Genomic DNA, 23,600 nt, shown 5'->3' on the forward strand with positions numbered 1-23,600 from the left:
AATGGTGGATTTTTAGTTCCCTCAGGCTATGTTTATTAATTCAAAATCTTTTGTTAGGAGGAATTGTTCTTTCTCAACCTCTTACTTATTTAATATCTTATTTATGTCAGTATAAACTCACTGTATATTTTATATGATTTAATTTTAATTCCTTTCTGTTTCTATAATTTCAACTTCCTTTAAAAAAATCTTTTTAGTGGTTTTCCTAGGCTTTAAAATATACATGTTAAAATTATCTAAGTGCATCTTTAAGTAACAATCTACTGCTTTACACAAAGTGCCAATACATTATAACCTAGTATCCCAAATCTTCCCTTCTCTTTCTGGTGACATTGTTATTTATTTCACTTATTCATATAACTATCCACAATACTACTACTGCCCAACTTGTGCCTGCTTCCTCCTCTCTCTCTGCCTGCCTCTCTGACTACTTGTGATCTCTGTCTGTCAAATAAATAAAACCTTTTAAAAAAAAGTTAAAAAAAAGAATAAGACAAAAGAAAAGAATTTATTTTACCTTCACTTATTCCTTCTCTGATGCTCTCCTTTCTTTTATGGAAATTCAAGTGTCTGATCTATATCTCTTTCCTTATGCTTGAAAATCTTTTTTTAGGGCTTTTTTGGCGTTTATTTCCAGCAGTGTGATGCAAAACGTTGAGCAGGGTCGATGTCATCCCAGCCTCCATGTTAGGGAGAAGCCAAGCCACACTGAAGATCATAGTCGGCAGTAATTCTTGACTTCCTCAAAATACAAAACCTGAAATCCTTAGTTTTTCCTATTAAATAGCAATCACAAAGTGCTTATTCAGATGCTCTCATTAGTAAGAATTACATAGGAAATATATAAGGATAAAAACATTTAAAATTCATGAGTATACCCAGTTGCAATTTTTATGGTTAAAATACCATTAAAATAGCATAAATAGTTATACGATAACTATATGTTCCCACTCTCCACAGCTAGGAACACATATTTTTTCAGTATGATGGGATCAGGTCATACAAGAACTGTATTCTAATTACAAAAATCATTTTCTCTTCCTTCTCAGCCCATATTCAGCAGATCACACATTACCTGCTCACTCTTCTTCAGATGAGAGTAAACCTTTGCTGTAATCTGAATCACTTCCTTTGGATTCATATGTCTCAAAGTCAAACCATGCCCTTCTCAAACACACCCTGTTTGGGTGTGAGGGGCCCTGTGTGGACAGATCCGCAGATGCTCCCACACCTGTTGCTAAGGGTCAAGACTGAAGGGAGCTGCTGTGCCTGGAGACCCAGTGAAGCCCCACTGTGTCAGCACAGAAGGTTCTCATCCAAGTTCTCTTTCAATTTCCCTGCATACTTCGTCTTTAGAGTGCTTTTCCCTTTTGTAAGAAGCATGGGGAATTTGGAAACTGGAGTTTCAAAGGCATAAATATGTGTTAAGAAAATGCCTCTGATTATGAAAGGAAGTTTGTCTCATGCAGTCAAGAGCTCTACTCTGGGCACATAGGGGATATCTGCACATTCCGATTCTATTTTTTCTTAAAGAGAGAGAGAGAGAGTGCATGAGAAGGGGGGAGGGTCAGAGGGAGAAGCAGACTCCCCACTGAGCAGGGAGCCTGATGTGGGACTTGATCTTGGGAATCCAGGATCATGACCTGAGCCAAAGGCTGTCACCTAACCGAGTGAGCCACCCAGGCGCCCTCAGATTCTAAATCCCTTGAAATTTCATCGTCACTGTTTGTGGTTCCTAAGAAATGAGGATGTTGGTAGGTAGGAAACCCTGTGTGGTAGGAGGCCCTATGCAGGATATGCAGATTGTCCACATTGCCACGTATTAGGCCTGAATGTCATCACAGGATGCCGACAGAACCTCTACTGAGAAATGCCATTTTTATTGAGTAAACTGGAGCCTGAAACAGTTGATGTTTTAATGCCTTTTGAATAAGCTTCCAAGGGCTCTTGACTTTCAGAAGTAAAACAGGCAAGGTGTTCAGCCAACCCTGCTTATATTTAATTACCCACCTTACAGTGTTTTCATTTGTTGGTCATTACCACAGATGATGATCTAAAGAGGATAAAAAAAGAAGTAACCAACTCGTTTATTTGCCTCTAAATCAAACCCAATTTTTGTTTGAGGTTCCAAATATTTAGATAACTTGCCCACTAATTTTTATTTTACTTCATATTTTGCACATCCTTCCCAGAGCCACAGTGCCCCCTGCTCCACTTTATTTGTTGGTTTAAATGTCTTCTGCAGAGAGAAACAGTCACAAATGAACTTCTTAAAATGGGGACACTGTTTTTCATTTGTGCTGAGGGAAAGCACTTTATTTTTCACCTTTTCAAATATTTTCCTTAAGCCTCATTGTAGCATAAGTAGGATGTATCTACACATTTTTTTTTTTTTTTTAGTTTATCCTGTTTGTGGATCACTGAATTTTTGAATCTGTAAAATGTTGTCTTGCACCATATTTGGGGAGGTATTACAACGGCATAGTTTGACCTCCAGTATAGAATTAATCCACTAATTCAAATAATTGCTCTCTGAGCACTGGAGTCTCTCCACTCTCATTTGGGCATGTGGGTGTTAGACTTGCGATATTGTCCCACCGGGTTCTATGGCTCTGCCATGGTTTCAGTTTGCTTTCCTCTCTGGATAATTGGATTATAATTAATTGCACATTGAATAATTGCTATGGGTCTATCTTCAAATTCACGAACTTCCCATTGTCTGTCTTCCACACACAAGGCCATCCATGGAATTGTTTTATTTCATCTACTGTAAGTTTCAGTTCCCAAATTTCTGTTTCTTTTTTTTTCATACTTTCTCCCTTCTTTATTGAGCTCTTCACTTTCTCTTCACTATCTACCCTGATCTCAAGGAATGTAGTTACAGTAGGTAGTTGCCTTAAAGTCTTAGATAATTTCAACATCTGGGTCATCTTGGGATTGGCCTCTGATGATTGTCTTTTCCCTTGGATTATCAGTTATCATTTTGTGACCCTTTGTATGTCAAATATCTTTGGGTTTTATCCTGGGTATTTTTTAATGTTATATTTTAAAATTCCTGTCTCCTGTTGAAATGCTCTGGAAAATATTAAATTTTGTGAGTTTTGTTTTTATAGGCAATCATCCCTGTTTGGCTGGGACAGACTCAGTTTCATGGGCAGAATTCCAGTCTCCCCACCTGACGATCTTGCTGACCTGAGTGGACGTGTCTGGTGCACTAGTGTCTCATGGGTTTGTCCAGGAAGTGATCTATGGTCTCTGTCGTGGCTTAGTGCTCGAAGTTCAGTGCTCCACTGCAGTGTGCAGGTATTTTCTGCACAGATGTACTTTGGAGGCTGTCTTAGGATTTGTGTCTGTTCAGACATGGACTTGGGAAATTCCCTTATCAAGGTGTGTCCTCTGCTAGTGCTCCCAGCTCTCACAGCCCTTGGGGTCTCCCCTTGGGGTGGGAGGTGCCTGTGTACAGCCACTTGGTGCAGCAGAGACAAGAAAAGAAACAATAAATCTTAGACTTCTGGGCCCTCCTATCCAGTTTAATGTGTCTGGCCAGAAAGACAAGTTTTCTTATAGGGTTTTGGGTTCTCCTGTTGTCACTGCTACAGCTGCCACAGGTCATGGTAAGGAGAGAAAGAGGCAGCCAAAAAAGGACAGAAAAAGGAAATCAAGAAAACAACTAATTCCCTCCCATACTGTCAGCCTCTTGGTCTCCCAAGGACCCCATTCCTGGCCCTCAGACTGATAGAGGGTAAATCTCAAGACTCTGCTCTCTGTGTCTGCATGTTGTTCCAGACTAGGGCAGTCTTCACGTGGAAGATGGAACATAAAAAAGGAAAGTTACCCAGTGCAGCTTCTTGAACTCTGACTTCCCTTCATAATATAACTTTAATGAACTCTCAGAATTCTTTTTTTTTTTTTTTTTTTTTTTTTTTTTTTAAGATTTATTTATTTGACAGACAGAGATCACAAGTAGGCAGAGAGGCAGGCAGAGAGAGAGAGAGAGGAGGAAGCAGGCTCCCAGCCAAGCAGAGAGCCCGATGCGGGGCTCGATCCCAGGACCCTGGGATCATGACCTGAGCTGAAGGCAGAGGCTTTAACCTGCTGAGCCACCCAGGCGCCCCAACTCTCAGAATTCTTGAGTAGTTGCTTTCTGGATTTGTTAAAAAACAAAATTAACGGGGCGCCTGGGTGGCTCAGTGGATTAGGCCGCTGCCTTCGGCTCGGGTCATGATCTCGGGGTCTTGGGATCGAGCCCCGCATCGGGTTCTCTGCTCCGCAGCGAGCCTGTTCCTCCTCTCTCTCTGTCTGCCTCTCTGCCTACTTGTGATCTCTCTCTCTGTCAAATAAATAAATAAAATCTTAAAAAAAAAAAAAAACAAAATTAACGGAGTAGATCTGGTGCATCTTATTGGCTTTATTCAACAATTCTTGCCTTGGGCAGCACCCCTTCTAGCAAACAGGAAGGAGCTCCAGAAGTGGCACACAATGAACATCTCTCAGAGGTGGAAGGAGGCAGGATAACACCATTTGTAGCAAAGAGTGGATTGATTCAGGCAAGGTCGCCTTCTTACAGGGACAGAAGGTCTATCAGGCCAGAGGCCTCACTAGCGCTGACAAGGCGATGCCAGATGGACATTCAGGGAGGGCTGAAGCCGCAGGTCGGTTGGATATTAAGTCTTGTCTGCAGATACGAGACTTAACACAAGGGACTTCCTTTGGGGCCTGTTGTTTCTTTCTCGACAGTTTTAATTAGGGGGTGTTTGGGGTTTTGGGGGTGTTTTGTTTTGTTTTCATAGTAGCGGAGAAGGCCGCAGGGTGCGTGCTCTCGGGGCAACAGCGCCTGTGTTTGTCTCCTGCTCTGAGCTTCTAGGCTGTCACTACATACCGATTGTGCATACAGCTGGGCTGGGGATACGGACAGAGAGAAGGAGAGAAAGGGAGGGAAAGAGAGAGAAAACAAGGAAAGAGAAACAGAGGGAGGGAGGAGGGAGGAGGGAGGTGGAAAGCGTGCTATGCTGTGGGTAAAGGAGACCCAACGACCTGCTGTGACAAGGACGCCAATGTCACAGACCAGAATGCGGAGGTGGACGGAGCGTGGTCAGTGTCCTCTGGTCGCAGGAGAGCACGGAGGCGAAGGAAACTCCTCGCAGGAGCTGGGTGCTGCGGGGTGGTCAGCACGAGGCCAGCTGCTGGCCCTCTGAGTCCTCGGGCCCAGGTGCCCCGGGACCCACAGCCCCGCGGCGTTCCAGTGGCTCCGTCGTGGGTAGTCGCGGTGACCGCCACATCCCGAGTGGCCGAGCGGCCGCGAGGAACACGAGACGCCCCTGAGCAGCCACAGCTTGGGGAGCTGAGCGTCAGCCTCGCAGCTCGGAGGACCACAGACCGTGGGACCGGCCCTCCCCAGCCCGCAGGCAGCTCACGCGGCTCCAGGTCCGGGCGTGACTGCACTGTCCTTCGCACTGTCTGCCGCGCGGCCTGGCTCCTCAGTGACCAGGGGCGCGCCCCGCGGAGGCGCTGGTCTCCAGCTCAGGGGCTCCAGTCTCTCGCCCTGTCCGCGCAGGGCGCTGTCACGGGACGATCCGCCTGGCTTGGCTGGCGCATGGCCAGCGGGCCTGACCCTGAGCGACCCGGGCTGAGGAGGCGCCGGGGAAGGAGGACACAACTGAGCCGGTAGGCAGGGGCTCTCGCGGGGACAGCGCGGCTCAGCCACAGACCGAGCGCCCGCGCCCTCGGGGACGGCTCCTCGCCGAAGGCGGCTCTCCTCCCACGCTGGTGGCCACGTCCGCGGGGCGCCAGCCGTCTGGGAAGCGCCGGGTTTGCTCTCAGGGGCCCTGGGAAGGAGCTGAACCACGTCGCGCTCTCGAACACGCGGTCCGCTCCACCACAACGCCAGTGGACAGCGCCCAGCCAAAAATCTTCTTTTAAAATTTTTTGCAGGGCAAGTCTGCTGTCTGGGAATTCTCCCCGTTTTTGTTTATCTGAGAAAATATTTCTTTTTTACTTTGTAAGGATAATCTCAAAGGATACAGAATTCGTGGATGCAGAGTTTTTTCCATCTCCCAAGCCCCCAAGCATTTTAAAGATCTCATTACACTCTGGTTCCCCCCCCCCTTTTTTTATGAGAAGTCTGCTGTAATTTTTATCTTGTTCTTTTGTATGGAAAGTGTTCCCCCAAAACTTGGATTCCATCAATATTTTCTCTTTGTCTTCCTTTTCCTGCAGTTTAACTCTGTGATGTGTCTGTGCATATTTTGAGTATTCTATTCTATAAACTCCTGTTTCTATGGTTTGGTATCTATCATTAATTTGGAAAATTCTCAGCCATTATTATTCCTGCAAATATTTTTCTGTTCCATTTTTTCTTCTCTGATATTCCTAATTATAGGTATATCACAACTTTTGATATTGTTCCACAGTTCTGGGAGATTCTTCTTTATACCATTCCGTTTCATCCCGCCCTATCCTTTTTTCCTTCTTTTTGTCTCTTTGTCTTGCAGTACGAGAAGTTGCTATTTACTTATATTCAAACTTAGTGATTCTTTCCTCAATCATGCCCAGTCTACTGATGGCACCCATCAAAGGCAGTCTTCACTTCCAATACTGTTTTTCACATCTAGCATTTCCTTTTCCTCCTTTCTTATAGTTCTCATCTTTCTGCTGACATTCTATCTGGTCTTACACATTATCTCCTTTTCCCTTGAGAGCTTTGACCATATTAGTCATTGTTACTTAAAATTTCCTGAGATAATTTCAACATCTTTTTTATATTTCAGTCTGGTTCTGATACTTGTTTTGTCTCTTCAGAGACTTGACTCTTTTAGAATGCCTTGTGAATTTTATTGATACCAGACATAGTGCTCAAAGTAACAGTAACTGAGGTAAGTAGGTCATTAGTATGAGGATTTATGTTAATCTGTCTAGGAGTTTGGGTACATTGCTTGTTTATTTTTGCAGTAAGCACCAGTGGTTTTGCATTACTTATGAGAGGCCACGGTAAGGCTTGAGAGGAGGACCAAACCAGGCCCTGACTTGTGTCTCCTTTAAAGTCCGAAGAGCCTAACAAAAGGCTTATTAGTGTAAGGACCTATTTAGAAACTGTCCCTGCTCCCCTTCCCCCAGGGGATTTACTTGGAGACAAGTTCTGGAAACCAGCTCCAGGTAACAAATCCCAGATACCAGGGTGGGTCAGACCAGGTGGAGACATCCAATCAGTCGGGGGTTGCATACTGTCTCCTTAGCTACCAAGGAATAGGGACCCCCGCCCTCTGGGAGCCTTTTTGGCACCAATCCTAATCAAGGTGTAATAGGCTGGTTCAAATGTCTACTAGGGTAAATTGTAATTCAGTTGGTCACCTAGCATCACTGTGGAGTTTCCTGTGTGTGTTACATTTTCATTGGCCACCTGTGCGTGGCCAGGCCCAACCGCATGGCCTTTGCCCTTAAGCTAGTCTGTGAAACAGAGAAGGGTCGCCCTCTCTTTTAATGGGTGCGGCCCTGAACGTTTGGTTAGATTCTTGATGCTTGGCGCAAAATAAAGCTTTGCTTGAGTTTCGCCTTATATCAGTCTCGCTCCTTTAATCACGGACCCATTATTTGGGCATAACAATTAGGATGGAAAAGTTGAGTTGCACTGAGAAAGGGTCTGTGCTACATGTTGTGCACTCGCCTACGTGACTTCCTACACATTTACTAGTGAGACTAGAGCAATTTGGGCGGGGTCCTAAATTCTTAACTGGTCCTTGCTGTTCCAGCACAGCTCAAAGAACACTCTCAAGTTTGTTGTTACTTCTTTATAATTATTATCTGAAGACAAAGACCACTGGCCTTGGAAGATCTGCATTTGGACCTTGAGAAGTCGTTAATGGGGAAGTCTGGAGGGCTTCATGCATATGTAACAAATTCTTTCATAATTAGCTAATGATGGACACTTCTTTGTATAATTAATAATGGACACTTCTTTGTAATTATTTCTGTTGGCTATATAATGCCTCGCTGCCCTGAATAAACTCGACACTGTTGGACATCCTCCTCAGTGTCCCTCCTGCCCCCATCTCTTTGTCTCTTTAACTTCTTTTCACCATCCTCTTACGCTCATGTTTCCTGGTCAATTTATCTCACCGGCTGCGACAATTACTCTGGTGATCTTGTTTTTCTTCCCTCTCGGCTTTCAGTTTCTTTTTGTACTGTTTTTAGAGAGTGTGTGTGTCTTGCAGCCCCTTTTCTATTCCACCTTTATTACTTCTGGAGGTTTGTTAGTATTGTGATAGGTTATGGAGGAAAAAAGGGATGCGCTCTAATCTTCTGATTAAGTGTCCGTCTTTTAATGTGCCTGTCTTGGGGATTTGGCCTATGAGGTATTTCTGCTTCTCCTCCAGGAGCAGAGCTTTGGTCACTCCTATCTGCTAGTCTCCTTTCCAGCTGTAATATTTCTAGTATATTTCCTCATGTCCTTTTCTTTGTTGACCCCACCTTAGGTGACATGGGAAGGTATGACTGGTCTAGGATGGAGTGTATTTCCTTTTGCCAAACTGGGATATGTTTTCTGATTCACGCTCTAGTGATGTCCTCCGTCCTGGAGATTAGGCTCTTGTTAGAGAGGAAGGGTTTGTGAGAGTTTTGCAACACCTACTACCCTCTTTGCCTGTCAGGACCAGGAAAACGGAATGGAATGGAATACAACAGAGGAGAAGAACTGTGGAAGAACAAGGACAAGCTCCTTAGGAGCTTTCTCTGATCTCCCAGTGAAAATCTGATGGGGTTCCTGGAGGAAAAGCCTGGGAAGGTGTGGGGGGCCCTTCTAACTGCAGCCTTGAGGACCTTCTCACCACCTATAGTCTCTGGGCAGTCTGGTAATTCCTAATGCATACTGCATAACTTGACTGGCAGCTCCTGCTCCAGGTAAGCCAGTCTCAGGAGTGTTATCTCTCTGGATACACCAGACTCTTGAGTTTTGGGGAATGCAGTTTGTCCTGCAAGCTCATTTCTTTGGTGTGTCTGAGAAACTCACTGATTTTCAGTTTGTCTAGTTTTGCTTTCTCATTATAAGAGTAAGACTAATGATTTCCAATCATTTTATATGTTGGGCTAAAAACTGAAGTCTTCAGATTCATGGACATATATTATATTGGGGAGGTTATAATGTAATATTATTACTATTTATTGTGTTGCTTTGATTATTTCAGCATTGGTCACTGAGAGCTCTTTTTAAATGTGGCTCCTGTGACCTTGAGACATAGCCCCTTTCTTTCTCCAATAGTGAGATCTCTGACTCTCATGACTAAAATGTATTCATTTGTTCAAGCCTAGTACTCATACAAAGCAGTTTGAAAATACATCCCACAGGTGCATGTGAAACAAGGTTACCAACTAGAATGCAATATCCCCTTAGTTCTTTTGGCCTTAAGGCTTTGAGTTAGCCAGTCAAAACACTATTTTCCATTTACTTAGGTTGGGTTTTTCTTCCCCACTCACTTCATTGTGTTTATTTCATTCATCTAACGACTTCTTAGTCATAGTCTGCATTCTGGCCTGGGTGACTTCCGTATGCCTGTCTTCCAGTAAATGGATTCTCTCTTTGGCTATGCCCAGCTTACTATTAAGCCCATTGAAAACATTCTTTGTGACTGTGTTATGCATTTTTTGGTGTTTTTATTGGAATCTTTATTATAATTTCTAAATTTAACCACCTGTCTTACATGTTGTATTCTTTTTCCTTTAAAGCCTTTAACATAATAATCATAGTTATTTAAAACTCCCTCTCAGGTACTTCTAAGATCTCTATCATATTTGAGTTTGGTTTTAATGATTGCTCTGTTTCTTAGGAAGGTGCTGGGTGTTTTTTTTTTCCTTGCCTTTTTGTATGCTTTCTAGCTAATTCTTGAAAGACGTACATCTTGTGTAGGATGAAGAGATTGTGGGAAATCATTTTCACACTTGGAAATGGGCATGCTCTTCTTCCTGCTAGAACTTTGGTGGGAAGAGCAATTTGGTGAACCCATTAAACCTGATTTTTCAGATTTGTACCACAGGGTTCAAATTCTAATACTACCCTTTGTTTAGGGTAGGGGTTTTCAGAGGGCTTTTTATTTCAGTGCTTACTCCATGCTAATCTTCCCTTTATAATGGACCTCAGTAAAGGTCTGTCTTTTGCAAATTACTTGTTCCTTGATGCTTCTTTTCCTGCAGTACGTGCTTGGGGGTGGGGTACTACAGGCGCAGTTGTTCTCTACTGATTAAATTTTTGTCTTAGGGGCACCTGGGTGGCTCAGTGGGTTCAGCCTCTGCCTTTGGCTCAGGTCCTGATCCTAGGGTCCTGGGATCAAGCCCCACATCAGGCGCTCTGCTCAGTGGGGATATCCTGCTGCCCCTCCCCCACACCTGCCTCTCTACCTACTTGTCATCTCTGGCTGTCAAATATATAAATAAAATCTTTGAAAATAAATAAATAATAAATTTTTGTCTTAGGCACTGTGTCTCTACTTCTCAGTCCTGCAGTTTGCTTTGCAGTTTGAGTCCAGTAGATCTTTATGCTGCTCATTCATGGTTTCAAGTTTCTTTTCTCCTATTTCCTTTCCCTAGCTGCAATGGGTTTTCACCAGTGCCCCAAGAGCACCAGGGTGTGCTGACCATCCCCCCTACATGTTTAGGTTTTTTAGTTTTGTAGGGAAGATAGAGGAGTAATGTCTCAGTTGAAACTTGTGAATCACCCTCACCCCCACATCCACAGGAGCAACTTACTGTTTCCCTCCTCCAGTTCTGCACCCCAAGGGAGACTTTCTCAGAAATTGACCACAATGTTCTATGAGTCCTCAACTGGCAGACCTCCAAGTATTTGCAGTTTCCAGGGCCTTCACCACTTGCCATGCACATTCACTTTCCCCCAATTTTCCAATAACCCCAGTGTTGGGTCCCCAAAAAACTGGGTACCCCAATAATGGGTCTGTGATTAAAGGAGCCGAGACTGATATAAGGCGAAACTCAAGCAAAGCTTTATTTCGTGCCAAGCATCAAGAATCTAACGGGACGTTCGGAGCCGCACCTGTTACAAGAGAGGGCAACCCTTCTCTGTTTCAAAGACTAGCTTTTAAGGGCAAAGGCCATGCGGTTGGGCCTGGCCACGCACAGGTGGCCAATGAAAATGTAACACACACAGGAAACTCCACAGTGATGCTAGGTGACCAACTGAATTACAATTTACCCTAGTAGACATTTGAACCAGCCTATTACACCTTGATTAGGATTGGCGCCAAAAAGGCTCCCAGAGGGGGGGGTCCCTACTCCTTGGTAGCTAAGGAGACAGTATGCAACCCCGGACTGTTTGGATGTCTCCACCTGGTCTGACCCAGCCTTGTATCTGGGCTTTGTTACCTGGAGCTGGTTTCCAGAACTTGTCTCCAAGTAAATCCCCTGGGGGAAGGGGGGAAGGGACAGTTTCTAAATAGGTCCTTACAGCCAGCTGATTTGCCAGTGAGGAAAAGATAACCCCTTCTTGTTGTCCAGCTTCATCCTGTCTTGATAAGACACTGTTCTGATCTTGTATTTCCCTGAAGCCTCCAGTCTTTTCTTAGATTTTTTTTTTGACCAGTTGACTGCCTTGCAACTTCAGTACTCCAATGGGTTCCAGAAGATTTGTGAACTTAATGTTGTGTGTATACCTTTTTATATAACTGTGAATTCTGAATCATCCAAATGTATATTCACAAATTTTAAAAAGGAAGAAGTGCAAAATAAAGTACTACCTACTCAAAACTCATGTGAGAAGCAATCTGTTCACAAAAGTTTAGTAGTAGGGGCGCCTGGGTGGCTAAGTGGGTTAAAGCCTCTGCCTTCTGCTTGGGTCGTGATCCCAGAGTCCTGGGATTGAGCTCCACATCAGGCTCTTTGCCCCGCGGAGAGCCTGCTTTCTCCTCTCTCTCTGCCTGCCTTTCTGCCTACTTGTGATCTCTGTCTGTCAAACAAATAAATAAAGTCTTAAAAAAAAAGTTTAGTAGTAGATCCTGATAGATTCTTACTATACGTAACCATGCTTACTTGTATAGGAAAAGCTAATACTAAAATTCTCCATGCCTGAGACTAAACTCTAAAAATCTCCCTTCTGCTAAAAATAGGAACAATAAATAATCACTGGAGCACATATTAAGATGAAAAGGGATGCACTGATACAATTGTTGCCATGTGGTAAGGGAATTTTATGATTCCTTTTGCTTTCAAATTGGAATTAAGCTGCACTTCTGTATTGAAATTTCATTTTTTATTTATGACATAGTTATGCACTAATAGCCTTCCTACCTTGGGTGGTCATCTTATGTGCTTAGCCATATAAATTGTTCTGTTCATTTTTTGATTTTTATTAGTTTGAAGATTCTTTCATTGAACTTTGTAACTATTTTATTTATAACAAATTTGCTTTCCTTCTAGGAATTTATTCTTTTCTATACACATTCACATACACTTGCAGATGATTTTATTGAAATGAGGTCATATCTATGTTTTTATATGTATATATATATATAATATATTGCATATTTTTCCTACTTATGATACATTTGAGCCGCTCTGAAATGATCAAATATTTATTTTAATATATTTATATATATCCTTTAATAAAGTTTATCATGTGCTCAACATCACTCTAGATGCTGGAAATTTGATAGATTTCTCTTTTTTCATGAATGACAAATGTCAATAAACAAAACTACATATAAGGGAAGAGGTTTATTCTACCTTTACTCATAGGATTGCTTTGGAGCTAAAGTTAGCATACAAATATTTGATGAGTAACTTTTGTGCAGGTTTCCCTCTGGTTGAGGAACCAAGTGGCATGGATTCTGCAAAGCACCATTCTCTCAGTTCTACCAATTAACTTTTGTCTTAGATAAATGTATTTAATTTAGAATAAAAGAAATTTTGTTAGAATTGTGACATCCAGGGTACTGTTTAAATCCAGAATGAAAAACAAACATGCAGGATAGACTGATCAGTCCCTGCCTGCCAAGAGCTTACCATCAAGTGGATTGAGTTTACAATAGCAACATCCCATGAATCAGACCTGTCTGTGACTCCTTTTGATAGATATTCTGACTTTTCAAAATTGCCTGGGGTGGGACAAAATTATTTTCAATGGGCTGAAGATTCTGTATTGTTAGGCAGGCTAAGAACGGGTAAAATTTCTGCTACTGCCAAAGAAGAAAGTAAGCCTGTCTATTTCCAGCTTCCATGGAATACCCTTTGACTGTAGCTCTTAGTTATCAAGCACGGACAAGTCTCAGAGCTCACCAGCTCAGGAGGGATGAGTAATGTAGAACCTTTCAGGATAGGGCTCCTTTTTGTCCAAGCCAGAAACTGAGAGTCCATTACTGAGAGATTGTCCAAATAGAAAATTAAAGAAGTATAAGCTTTGTTTTGTTGAATACTTGGAGTTTTGTTTTGTTTTGTTTTGTTTTGTTTTGTTTTTGGCATAAGGGAAAGCAAAAAACAAAAGTAATATTCACATAGCAAAAGAAAGAAGACCAAACTGGCTCAGGTATGACAAGAAGGGAAGTTTCTATTAAGAAACCATTGTCAGTATTACAGAGCAGAGTGACTGGGATAGATAAGAATAAGCAATACACAAAGGACCTTCATATTTTAGCAGCTTGGTATAGATTCCACATTTTAAATGAGAGTACAGAATTCTCTTCCAATTTAATGAAAAGGGGCAAGGTACAGTTATCTTAGGGTTGAACAGGGTGACAAGAAAATATTGCCCTGTCCCACCCCCACCCACCATTAGTGAAAGCAGCAGTAGAAGAGATGAGCTGTTGACCCAGGCTGCCGAGTTAAACCTCGGTTCTACTACCTACAAGCTCTGTATCCTTTAGGTGTTTATTTAACCTCTCTGCCACTCATGTTTCTCATCTGTTAAATGGCAATAGTAGTAGAATCTATCTTACAGCAGCACAGTTTTGAAGATTATAAAAATATACTATTGATAAGTGTTTGTTTTAATAGGTTGCTTATGTGAAATCCTCAGTCATAGGTGCCATGGAATTCAGATTGTGAAGTAATAAGGATTATATACTACATATTACATAAAAACCATATGGGCTCTAGGGAAGCCCACATGAATAATTCTGCAGCAAAAATATATGAATTTTAATATGAAATAGAATAAAGAATATAAGTAGCTTCTTTTAAAAAAGATTTTTATTTATTTATTTGACTGACAGAGATCACAAGTAGGCAGAGAGGCAAGCAGAGAGAGATGAAGGAAAGCAGTCTCCCCGCTGAGCAGAGATCCCAATGTGGGCCATGATCCCACATGACCTGAGCCAGAGGCAGAAGCTTTAACCCATTGAGACACCCAGGCATCCCTATAAATAGCTTCTTATGAGTCCATTCCAGAGGTTGATGACAAATAAGAACTGGTCAGGACAGGATTTTACCACAAGTTCCCCCAAATGTTTAGTTTTTAGAGTTTTCTGGATATAAGATTTGTTTATAAAAGAAAATCAGCAACAGCAGCATTATCTAAAACTAAGTGTAAAGGTATGATATCAGGTGTCAAGTTTACTCTTGACAATGTGTCTTAGAAAGCATATGGAGTAGTCACATTGATGTAGCGACTGTCTGTTTTGGTCAGTTTTGCTTTTGTATCTTATAATGCTAGCCAAGCCCTCCAGTGCAAGGTTAATAATTATTGGTAATAGCAACATCTTTGTCTTGTTCCAGATCTTAACAGGACTGTGTAAAATTTTTTTATTAAATACATTATATAGCAATGTAATTTCCCTGGTTAAAGTACCAGAAGGTAGGTAAATAAATAAAGAATAAACTACCAGAAACTTTGATGGAAATTCAGCACATTAGGTAATTTGGTTTAAAAAGAAATCACAGTAAATGAAACAAGATGGGATTGGGAGGGAGACAAACCATAAATGACTCTTAATCTCACAAAACAAACTGGGGGTTGCTGGGGGGAGGTGGGGTTTGGAGAGGGGGAGGGGGTTATGGACATTTGGGAGGGTATGTGCTATCGTGAGTGCTGTGAAGTATGTAAACCTGGCGATTCACAGACCTGTACCCCTGGGGATAAAAATACATTATATGTTTATAAAAAAAAAAAGGAAAGAAAGGATGAATACCCAACTTTTGTAGCAACATGGACAGGACTGGAAGTCATTATGCTGAGTGAAATAAGTCAAGCAGAAAGAGTCAAGTATCATATGGTTTCACTTATTTGTGGAGCATAACAAATGACATGGAGGACATTGGGAGATGGAGAGGAGAAGGAAGTTGAGGGAAATTGGAAGGGGAGGCAAACCATAAGAGACTATGGACTCTGAAAGACAACCTGAGGGTTTTGAAGGGGTGGGGGTGGGAGGTTGGGGGAACCAGGTGGTGGGTAATAGGGAGGGCACATATTGCATGGAGCACTGGGTGTGGTGCAAAAACAATGAATACTGTTATGCTGAAAAAAATAAATTAATTAAAAAAAAAGGAAATCACAGAATACTCATTCAAGAACCATTTTTTTATTAGTGGCTCTATATAATTTTGACACAATTACGCATGACCTCTGTACTTTTTGAATTATTCTATACAAAAAATTAAGTGGACTTCTGGGTTTTAGTTGCTTATATAAAGAGCCTGGAAGTTGCCACTCCTTCCTAACAACTATAAAGCATTACGGACTTAGACTCTAACAAATCTTGAATTTATAAGAGATGGAAGGCTGTACAAATCACTGTTCAAGACTGAAGAGGCAGACAGGTAAATAAAGGGAGTTGGGGGTTACTGGAGCAGAGACTGAGAGAGGAATAGGTATGGATACTGTGCTGAGATAGGAAAACATGAACTGTAACTGAGGAATGGCTAGAGGCTCAATGTAGACAAGTTTGAGAGTTAAAATCTTCCTGGGAAAATAGGGAAGCAGATAGGTTCCCACAGTTTTGTGAGATTGACCAGAATCCCACAGTCAATATCAGAGCATATTCCCCCTTTGCTTCTGGCAAGGAGAGAGGAAAGACTCTGAACACTCCAGAACACTTTGAAATACTCCAGAATATTCTAGCCTCTTCATAAGGACTTTCCTTAGGTAAAGGTGGTTAATTGGAACCTAAGGTGCTGGGGTGTTATCAGCCTAAGAGACCTGTGAATGGGAAATACCAAAATCCAGCTCACCCTGCTAGTCTCTCCCACATTAGGGGTAAGAAAAACCTGAGAAACAGTTGTGAAGTTCACATTCCAGAGGCAGAGACTCACTAAAAGCCTGGGACTTAACAATAGACTACAGAACACTTCCATTCCCCGTACCTCACCACCACATTGCCAATGGCCTATTTACAGCAGTTCCTTTACCTGTTTTATCATGGAGAACTATTTTTAAAAATTACAATGTATACCTAATGACAAAAAACACCATTCGAAGTGACAGAGCAAGCATAAGAACCAGACATGGCAGAGATGCTGGGATATAAGACTGGGGATATAAAACAACCAGGATTGATATGCTAAGGGATCTGTGGATAAAGTAAACAGTATGTAAGTACAGATGGGCAGTGTAAACACAGATTTGGAAATTCTAATAAAGAGTCAAAAAGCAATGCTACAGATAAAACCACAACAAAAACAAACAAACAAACAAAAAAAACCTGCTCTACAGAAATGAAGAAAACCTTTCATAAGCTTATTAGGAAACTGGACATTAATACATCTGACTAGAGAATCTCTGAGTTGGAGGGTATCACAATAAAATCTTCCAAAATGAAAGCAAAAGGAAAAAGACTGAAGAACCAACCAACCAACCAACCAACCAACAAACAAAAAACAACTCCAGACTACTCAGAGACTGTGGAATAATTACAAGAGGTAGAACATCCAAGTAATGGAAATACCAGAAGAAGAAAGAGAGGAATAGAAGAACTATCTGAAAAAATGATGGAAAACTTTCCCAAATTAATACCAGATACCAAATCATGGGAATGGAAAGCAGGATAAATGCCAAAAACTACACCAAGGCATATCATATTCAAACTACAGAAAATCAAAGATATAGAAAAAATTCAGAAAAAAACCAGAGGAAAAAAAATCTTAATCTATAGAGGGACAAAGATAAGAATTACATCCAACTTCTCAGAAAATCATGCAAACAAGAGAGTGGAGTGAAATATTTAAAGTGTTCAGGGGAAAATACCCATCAATCTATAATTTTGTGCCCTACAAAATTACATTTTAAAAGTGAAGAAGAAATACTTTCTCAAACAAAAATTACTGAAATTCATTGCCAGCAGTCCTGCCTTGCAAGAAATATTAAAAATATTTCTAAATAAAATATTTCTAAATATTTCTAAAATAAATACCTTAGAGAACTTGGTATTTCCCCCAAACAAGCTTAAAGCAATGCCTACAGAACAACTTACCGGAATTGATAGCAACCAAGATACCCTTCAGAAGGTGAATGGACAAATAAACTGTGATACATCCAGACACCAGAATGTTTACTGCAAAAAAATCAGTGGTTTCTATAAGTGAGGGTAGAGGGAAAGATAAATAAGCAGAACACAGATGATTTTAGGCTCTGAAACTATTTTGTATGATACCATAATGGTGGATATATGCGTATACCTACATATGTATAATGGTGGATACTATGCATTTTATCAAAATCATAGAATATGCAATCCCAGGAGAGAATCATAATGTAAATGGTGGGTTTGGGTGATAATTATGTGTCAGTATAGGGATTGTAACAAATATACCACTTCTGTGGAAAAATGCTTATAATGATGGAGGGATGGAATGTGGGAAATCTCTGTACCATTGCTCAATTTTGCTATGAACCTAAACCTGCTCTATAAAAGTTTAATTTAAAAAATCACAAAGTATTTTCAAAAACTGTCAAGTTCAACACTTTCAAGATCAGAAACTGTTGTTCTGAAAAATACACTGGTAATAAAATAAAAGGCTAAAAAGAGTTTGGGAGAAATATTTGCAAACCATAGATACAAAAAGGATTTGTATCTAGAGTATGTAAAGAATCATTTCAACACAATATTAAAATAACCAAATTTAAATTAAGCAGGAGATTTTAAAGACATAAAAATATACAGATGATAAATAAACATTTAAAAATATGTTCAACAGCATTAGTCACTAGAGAAATGCACATTTAAATAATGAGATAATACTATATAATTGCTAGAATTATTAAAGTGTTTTTTTTATGATTTTATTTATTTATTTGACAGAGAGGGAGAGCAGAAGTAGGTGGAGGGAGAAGCAGGCTCCCTGGGGGCTCAATCTCAGAATCCTGGGATCATGACGTGAGCCAAAGGCAGCCGCTTAACCAACTGAGCCACCCAGGCTCCCCTAGAATAATTAAAGTTTAAAAGACTGATAATACCAAGTGAAAACGTGGATCTACAGGAAATCTCAAACATTATTGATGGGAATATAAAATAATGTCATTGCTTTTGAAAAAAAAAATTGATAGTTTAAGTATATGTAACACTTACACATGACCAAGTAATTTCAAAAAATATAAAACTATATTTCCACACATCTGTCTGATTTTTTAAAGAACTTTATTCATAATAGCCCAAACTAAAAATAACCCAAGTGTTCATTAAATTGTTAGTGGATTAACACATTGTGGCATATTCACACAACAAAATACTACTCAATAGTAAAAGAATATAAACATAAGGGAATAATCTATTATATATGCAATATTGCAAATTAATTTTAAAGCATTATGCTAAGTAAAAGAAGCCTGGTACAAACATCACATGTTATATGATTCCATAAACTACAGTGTAATATGTAAAGAAAAACAATTATCTAAGGACACTGAAGACTGAGCAAAGCAGAGAGATGTCACAGGTAAGTAAACACTTGCTAGAAGAGAATAATCCTAGGTAAGCTTCCTAGTTTTACCACTCAGAGACTGAGGGCAGACACCATTAGTGCAATGTTGTGCAATTACAATATGAAAGTGATAAGACCTTTTTATTAGACTGATGAACCTCGAAGGGCAGAGTCTGGGACAATTACACAGCTGAAAAAATTAAGAGGGGGCAGAGTGGAGTGGGGGGGAGGGTCTCTAAAAAAAGAGATAAGATAAGAAACACCGCATTATACCTAATTTGGCTGAAATTGCCATGCACCACATGGAAAAAATTGTAGTTTGAGTTCTGTCAACCTCAACACTCAAAAAAAAAAAAAAAAGTCAATATTCTTTGAAAGTATATAACCTAATCCAGAATCTCTACAATGTATAATTCATACACAGAACACATTTCCAAATTACACAAATTTCAATGAAACTGAAAAATGCCACACTCAAAGAAAAAGACAATCAATGAAGACAAAACTAGAGATGGATCAAGATATTGGAATCAGAGCAGATTTTAAAGAAGCTACTGTAATTATCTTCATGGATATGGAAATACATTGAAGATGAATAAAAAGACAGATCTCAGCAAAGGAATAGAAGCTACAAAAGAAAAATAAAAAAGAAATTAAAAAGTGAAAAATACAATCTGAAATAAAAATTTCACCTAACGGTATTAAAAACATATTGAAGATAAAGTAAATGAACTTTAAGATAGATAATAATAAATTAGAGAGACAATTAAATGCAAAATATGAACAGACTCATAAAACTGGCAACAATTGAAGATGGTCTAACATATATGCAGTGATAGTACCAGGAAAGAAAAATAAATAAATAAATAAAGGAACAGAATAAATTGGATAAAAAAATGTGGCTTATTTCTCTAATTTGGTGAAAAACATAAATGTACAAATTCAAGCTCATTAGAGCACAAGCATAGTAAATGCAAATAAAATAGCACCTATGCACGTACAGTCAAATTTATGCTTAATTTGAAAGTTTTGAAAACAGCCAGAGAAAAACAACATACTAAAAACATACAGAAGAACAAAGTTTACTTGAGATCGTCAAGGTAACTCTTCAATCTCCACTATGTAACACAGAAATATCAGAAATACTAGAAATCTTGTAGATATTTACTGAACAAATCAGAGATTTATTGAGATGTCCAAATGAGGCTATTAATTATTTGAGTTGGCGTAGGTAGTGGAAAAAGCACTATAATTGGGGTAGAAGAGCTCAGTTAAGGTTCACATCAACCATCAAGCAGCTGAGATTCTGAACAAGTTCCTTAGACTCTCTAAGTCTAATCTGCTTATCTTTAAAATTGAAATAATTGCTCCACAAGGTCATTGTGAAGATGACGTAAGACAATCCACATGAAGAGGTGCCCGGGTGGCTCACTCTCTTAAAGTGGCTGCCTTCAGTGCAAGTGGGATCTCAGGGTCCTGGGACCAAGCCCTGCATTTGGCTCCCAGCTCAGTGGGGAGTCGGCTTGTCCTTCTCCCTCTGCCCCTACCTTGCTCCACCCCACTTGTGTGCCCACACTCTCTCCCTCTCTCTCCTTCTCAAAAAAAACCAATGAAATCTTGAAAAAAAGATGATCCATGTGAAAATGCCTGTTTTTAACATACAGAAATTGTAATATTTATAATATTTAGTTGAATCTAAATTATGTTTTATGTTTGAGCATTTCTTACAAAGATACACTGTTTAATTTCTGCAAGGAAAGGCCATAATTTTTGTACCATTTTTCTGTATCAATGGTTTATGGACTAAAAATAATTGTCCAATATAAAGGCAAATTACCTGTTGACATCTGCAAATTTACTTAAATCTTTGAAATCTTGTCCATATGTCCTCTCACGCCCCAGCATGGTGACAGAAATTTTAACTGAATGCTTAAAGTTACTGATTTTGTACAACTGACCACCCACCAGAATTCCCTTACCTGGGCTTTTAAAAATATTTGTTACATTAAGATTTCTAATAAATTGAAATTAATTTTCCTTAAAATTATTTGAGAATTTTATTGTGCATTTCTCATTCATTCCATCTCATTAAACATCGCTATGTAATATCTAACTCTAAATAGCTACTAGTATTTTTAACATTTGCACCACAATAAACTTTGATGGTTTAATAGTTGTAGAGTATACTGCAATGTTTAGCTGTACTGCTATTGCATATATAATCAGGACTTTGTAAAGTATACCAAATATACACAAATGTACATTTTTTTTTATATAGCAAGATTCAATTTATCTGAGGTAGGCTGTTTTATATAGAAATATCTCAAACATATAGGAATATGTTTTCTTCTTTTATGGATTAATAATTCCAAAAGTGATTCCTTATTTGACAAAGCTTCTAAAATAAATTATGACCTCCTACAAAACTGAAGTGGTCAAAAAGACAAAATATTACTAAATCACCAACAATGTTATGTTTTTATTCCCTGGAATCCAGATATTAAGAAAAAAATAAACTGTACTCTAAGCCATGTTAGGTTGGGATTATTATCTTAATACTGTTAAAAAAATTTTTCATTAAGTCATGGATTTTTATGTGGGAAGTACAAGCAGAGAATTATCTTTAGGAAATGGGAGAAAATTGCAACTACTTTTCAAATGTAATCTTGACATTTTGAAAAGTGCAGTAATGGATCTGTCCTCGTGGAGACAAATATTTTACCCTTCATTTCTGCACCAAAATTCAGCACATTACACCCAGACCTGATCTAGTCTCCATGGTCTGTCTTAGGGGGGTTATATGCTGATAAAGGTATGTCCCAATGAACAGCAAAAATTCACTGAATGTTTCTGTTCTCCACCCTTTCAATTGATACTGACAGTAATCTTTTTTTTTTAATCTGTTTTTATGCAGTAAAATAGATGATTCAGTCAAAAGAAAAAGTTTGTGAGAACTTCAAAGCAACCACAGTCCCTGGGACTGAGAATTAGACCCTATGGCCCCATTCTTCCAGTAGGATACACTTACAGAAATAAACACTATTTAAAAACATCCAGAGTTTGCCTTCACTTTATCCCTTACTAATGATAAGTGGAAGAAATGTTTAGAGTCACAAAAATCCCCCACTACATATGTCAGTATTTTGTTTTTTTTTCTCCTCTTTGCATTGAGATAATATATACAAAAGTGCTTTACCACCCCAGGGGTGCTGCCCGCCCATTCGCCAGCGTGTCCCTCCATCCACCTGCAACAGGCAGTCCCTCTGGCTGTCCCACTGAATGGCGCCAGAGAAGCCCAAGGCCTGGACTCTTGCTTCCTGGCGGAGGGATCTGTGGCGGCTGAGACAGGGGCAGTGAAAATAGGTGGAAGCGGTAGCTTTGGCAGTGGTGCCTTGGGTACAGGCAGCTGGCGTGTTGGAGGGCAGCACATAAAGGGGCTGCCACTGGGTGATGCGGTGACCACTGCGGCAGGCTCAGGAGTCAAGTGGGCCCCTGCCCTCAGTCCATCTTGCCGGACCCGCGCTCCCGAGCTCCCCATCTTCTGTGGCTGACCCACCATCACGGAGGCAGCCTCGCTCCCCCTCGCCTGTTCCCAGTCCCTCCTCTGTCCCCATCCCTGCCTGGGGCCAACTGCTGCCTGCCTCCTAAGATGGCTCTGTAGAGAATCCACAAGAATGTCAGTCCCTATCAGGGTGGAGTATTTTTCTTGAAAATTCATTTCCCAACAGATTACTCCTTCAAGCCACCTGAGGTTGCATTTACAAAAAGAATTTATCATCCAAATATTAACAGTAATGGAAGCATTGGTCTTGATATTCTCCAGTCACAGTGGTCTCCAACACTATTTCAAAAGTACTCTTGTCCATCTGTTCTCTGTTGTATGATCCCAATCCAGATGAACCTTTAGTGCCTGAGATTGCTCATATCTACAAAACAGAAAAGTACAACAGAATAGCTCGCGAAGGGACTCAGAAGTATGCAATGTAATTAAAGAAATTATTGGATAACCTCTACAAATAAAGATAGGGGAACTCTGAAAGAGAAAGTCCTTTTGATTTCCATGTGACTGCTTTCTATGAGCCCACGCCTCATCTTCCCCTGTGCACATGTTTACCTGATATGGCAGTGCTGCATGTTGTACATACTTGGAACAACAAACTAGAAATACTGTACTTCTGTACCAACATTGCCTCCTAGCAGAGAAGTGTGTGTGTGACAAGCCACTTCTCCAGGTGTAACATAGATGTGAGACTAACAGTTTTCCTTACTGACTTGAATTTGGATAAAGGCAAGGTGAGGGGTGGTGGGTATGGTGTGTGCTTGGATGGGGAAGAAAAGCTCCACTGACCTGTAGGAGATTGTTTTGGGTGAATCCCTTTAAACTCAGAACAGTTATGAAAAGCAAGGAGAAGAACACGAAGCTATTTTTGTATTCATGTTTTTCTGAAAGACCTACATATGAGGTGAAAGTTATGACCAACCAGATGAAACTCTACTCACATCCTGTATTTTAAGGTCTAAGTTTAACTGGTCAACATTTAAATGGATTGGAGCTATTAGTACATAAAGTGTGATGGGCTTTGGTCCCACAACTTTTGCATCTCCCCACCCTTCAACCTTTGTCCTTTCAGCCCCTTTCTCTCTTCCACATTCTTTGGTTTGTATGTGGTTTCTCAGTTAATACTCTTATTGCTCTTATTTTTCTTATGTTTTCAACTGCTTAGGTCTATCTGGATGTAAGCATGAAAACTCATTTGATG

General features: G+C 40.2%; 1 pseudogene; it reads left to right on the forward strand.

The window, feature by feature from the left end:
* Positions 1-17,373: 17,373 nt before the first annotated feature.
* LOC123925696 lies at positions 17,374-22,954 on the forward strand (annotated as a pseudogene).
* The last annotated feature ends 646 nt before the right edge of the window (positions 22,955-23,600 follow it).

The sequence above is a fragment of the Meles meles genome, chromosome 15, assembly GCF_922984935.1.
Source record: "Meles meles chromosome 15, mMelMel3.1 paternal haplotype, whole genome shotgun sequence".
NCBI classification, from domain to species: domain Eukaryota; kingdom Metazoa; phylum Chordata; class Mammalia; order Carnivora; family Mustelidae; genus Meles; species Meles meles.